The sequence below is a fragment of the Arachis hypogaea genome, chromosome 10, assembly GCF_003086295.3.
Source record: "Arachis hypogaea cultivar Tifrunner chromosome 10, arahy.Tifrunner.gnm2.J5K5, whole genome shotgun sequence".
Taxonomy (NCBI): Eukaryota; Viridiplantae; Streptophyta; class Magnoliopsida; order Fabales; family Fabaceae; genus Arachis; species Arachis hypogaea.
The window spans coordinates 47,797,984-47,802,119 of record NC_092045.1 but is presented as its reverse complement, the minus strand read 5'-3'; the positions used below and the strand labels follow the sequence as shown (position 1 = coordinate 47,802,119).

The 4,136-nt window shown below is 40.0% G+C and overlaps 1 non-coding gene across 1 annotated transcript; it reads left to right on the top strand.

Annotated features, from left to right (window-relative positions):
- The first annotated feature begins 3,045 nt into the window (after positions 1 to 3,045).
- LOC112719385 (small nucleolar RNA R71) lies at positions 3,046 to 3,149 on the top strand. Its single transcript, XR_003161688.1, has one exon. It is a non-coding gene; the product is annotated as a small nucleolar RNA R71 (small nucleolar RNA).
- The last annotated feature ends 987 nt before the right edge of the window (positions 3,150 to 4,136 follow it).

Below are 4,136 nucleotides of genomic sequence, written 5' to 3'. Positions count from 1 at the left end.
ATTCGAAATTTATGTACTTCTTGTTCTTTTGAATTAAAACATTTTTCATTTAAGAGAGGTGAAGGATTAATGGATTTTATTCATAGCTTTAAGGCATGGTTACATACTAATGATCATGAAGTAGAGACAGAAAACACAATATTAAAAACCGAAAACAGAAAGAAATAAAGAACAAGGAATGAATCCACCTGAATGAGGGTGGTGCCTTCTTGAAGAACCAATGGTGTTCTTTAGCTCTTCTATGTCCCTTCCTTGCCTTCGTTGCTCCTCCCTCATTGCTCTTTGATCTTCTCTTATTTCTTGGAGAATGATGGAGTGCTCATGATGTTCCACCCTTAATTGTGACTCAAACCTTCTAAAGAAGTGTTGAGTTGCTCCCAATAGTTGTTTGGAGGAAACCTTATCCCCTAAGGTATCTCAGGGATCTCTTGATTTGCAGCCACATGTTCTACCACTGAGCTAAGACGGCTTATATTAGTCTTTCCATCTCCCATGACTCAGAGGTGGAAGCTTTTTGTCTTCCTTTTGAGGTTTCTCTGGCCTTAGGTGCCATTAATGGTAATGGAAAAGCAAAAAAAATCTATGCTTTTACCACACCAAACTTAAAATATTGCTCGCCCTCGAGCAAGAGAAGAAAGAAGAGAGGAAGAAGAAGAAGAAGAAAATGGGGTGAGTGAGGGGAGATGGATTCGGCTATATGGGTGGGATTGGGTGGGGAGAGGTTTTGAATTTTATGAAGGTAGGTGGGGTTTATGGGGAAGAGTGGGTTTGATGTGAGGAGTGTTGGGATTTGTGACATGGGGATACAAATCACAAAAATAGGATTAAGAGGTAAGGTGGGAATATGGTAGGTGGGGATCCTGTGGGGTCCACAGATCCTGAGGTGTCAAGGAATTCCATCCCTGCACCAAATAGGCATGTAAAATGCCTTCGTGCATCATTCTGGCGTTCAAACGCCCATTGGTGCACGTTCTGGGCGTTCAACGCCCATGTGATGCATGTTTCTGGCGTTGAACGCCAGTTTCATGCTTGTTGCTGGCGTTCAGCGCCAGGATGTTGCTTGTTTCTGGCGTTCAGCGCCAGAATGGTGCTCTGTTCTGGCGTTGAACGCCAGCCAGATGCATCTTTCTGGCGTTGAACGCCAGCCCGTGCGTCCTCCAGGGTGAAAATTTTTTTCTTCTGTTTTTGACTCTGTTTTTAATTTTTTTTGATTTTTTTTGTGACTCCTCATGATCATGTACCTAATAAAACACAAAATAACAATAAAACAAAATAAAATAAAATTAGATAAATAAAATTGGGTTGCCTCCCAACAAGCGCTTCTTTAATGTCAATAGCTTGACAGTGGCTCTCATGGAGCCACAAGGTGATCAGGTCAATGTTAGTGTGGTCCCAACACCAAACTTAGAGTTTGGATATGGGGTCTGAACACCAAACTTAGAGTTTGGTTGTGGCCTCACAACACCAAACTTAGAGTTTGACCGTGTGGGCTCTTCTTGACTCTGAACTGAGAGAAGCTCTTCATGCTTACTCTCTTTTGTCACAGAGGGATGGCCATGTGCTTTAAACACAAGGTAGTCCCCATTCAATTGAAGGACTAATTCTCCTCTGTTGACATCTATCACAGCTCCTTCTGTGGCTAGGAAAGGTCTTCCTAGGATGATGCATTCATCATCTTCCTTCCTAGTGTCTAGGATTATGAAATCAGCAGGGATGTAAAGGCCTTCAACCTTTACTAACACGTCCTCTACTATTCCATAAGCTTGTCTCATTGACTTGTCTGCCAATTGTAATGAGAACAAGGCAGGTTGTACCTCAATGATCCCCAGCTTCTCCATTACAGAGAGTGGCATAAGATTTATCCCTGACCCAAGATCACATAGAGCTTTTTCAAAGCTCATGGTGCCAATGGTACAAGGTATTAAGAACTTGCCAGGATCTTGTTTCTTTTGAGGTAGAGTTTTCTGAATCCAAATATCTAGTTCACTAATGAGCAAGGGAGGTTCACTTTCCCAAGTCTCATTACCAAACAGCTTGGCATTCAGCTTCATGATAGCTCCTAAATATTGAGCAACTTGCTCTCCAGTCACATCTTCATCCTCTTCAGAGGATGAATAGTCTTCAGAGCTCATGAATGGCAGAAGGAGATTTTCTATGGTCTCTGTATGGGCCTCAGATTCCTTTGGATCCTTAATAGGAAACTCCTTCTTGCTTGAGGGACGTCCCAGGAGGTCTTCCTCACTAGGATTTTCGTCCTCCTCCTCCCTTGTGCATTCGGCCACATTGATCACATCAATGGCCTTCCACTCTCCTTTTGGATTTTCTTCTGTATTGCTTGGGAGAATACTGGGAGGAGTTTCAATAACTTTTTTACTCAGCTGGCCCACTTGTGCCTCCAAATTTCTAATGGAGGATCTTGTTTCATTCATGAAACTGAAAGTGGCCTTTGACAGATCAGAGACTATATTGGCTAAATTAGAAGTGTTTTGTTCAGAATTCTCTGTCTGTTGCTGAGAAGATAACGGATATGGCTTGCTATTGCTTAGCCTATTGCGTCCACCATTGTTAAAGCCTTGTTGAGGCTTTTGTTGATCCTTCCAGTAGAAATTTGGATGATTTCTCCATGATGGGTTATAGGTGTTTCCATAAGGTTCACCCATGTAATTAACCTCTGCCATGGCAGGGTTCTCAGGATCATAAGCTTCTTCAGAAGCTACCTCTCTAGTACTGTTGGATGCATGTTGCAATCCATTCAGATTTTGAAAGATCATGTTGACCTGTTGAGTCAACATTTTGTTCTGAGCCAATATGGCATTCAGAGCATCAATTTCAAGAACTCCTTTCTTCTGAGGTATCCCATTATTCACGGAATTCCTCTCAGAGGTGTACATGAACTGGTTGTTTGCAACCATGTCAATGAGTTCTTGAGCCTCTTCAGGCGTCTTCTTCAGGTGAATAGATCCACCTGCAGAATGGTCCAATGACATTTTCGAAAATTCAGTGAGACCATAATAGAATATATCTAATAGGGTCCATTCTGAAAACATGTCAGATGGACATCTTTTGGTCAGCTGCTTGTATCTTTCCCAAGCTTCATAGAGGGATTCACCATCTTTTTGTTTGAAGGTTTAAACATCCACTCTCAGCTTGCTCAGCTTTTGAGGAGGAAAGAATTTATCTAAGAAAGCAGTGACCAGCTTATCCCAGGAATCCAGGCTATCCTTAGGTTGTGAATCCAACCATATTCTAGCTCTGTCTCTTACAGCAAAAGGGAAAAGCATGAGTCTGTAGACTTCAGGATCTACTCCATTCGTCTTTACAGTTTCACAGATCTGCAAGAACTCAGTTAAGAACTGATAAGGATCTTCAGATGGAAGTCCATAAAACTTGCAGTTTTGTTGCATTAATGCAACTAGTTGAGGCTTAAGCTCAAAGTTATTGGCTCCAATGGCAGGAATGGAGATGCTTCTTCCATCAAACTTGGATGTTGGCTTTGTGAAGTCACCAAGCATTCTCCTTGCATTATTATTATTATTATTTTTGGCTGCCATCTCCTTCTCTTGTTCGAAAATTTCTGAAAGGTTATTTCTAGATTGTTGTAATTTAGCTTCTCTTAATTTTCTCTTTAGAGTCCTTTCAGGTTCTGGATCAACTTCAACAAGAGTGCCTTTTTCCCTGTTCCTGCTCATATGAAAGAGAAGAAAACAAGAAAAGAAAGAGGAATCCTCTATGTCACAGTATAGAGATTCCCTTATGTTAGTAGAAGAAGAAAGGGGTTAGAAGAATGGAGATGGGGATTCAGATTTTTGGATGAAGAGAGGTGAAGAGAAGTGTTAGTAATTAAATAATTAAATAGAAGAAAAAGAGAAGGAAGATTTCGAAAATAATTTTTGAAAAAGAGGTTAGTAATTTTCGAAAATCAAAGACAAAATATAATTAAAATTAAAATTTAAAACAAAAAGAATTTTTGAAAAAGAGAGGGAGAATTTTCGAAAATTAGAGAGGGAAAAGTAGTTAGGTGGTTTTGAAAAAGATAAGAAACAAACAAAAAGTTAGTTAGTTGATTGAAAAAGATTTGAAATCAAATTTTGAAAAAGATAAGAGAATAAGAAGTTAGATAAGATATTTTGAAATCA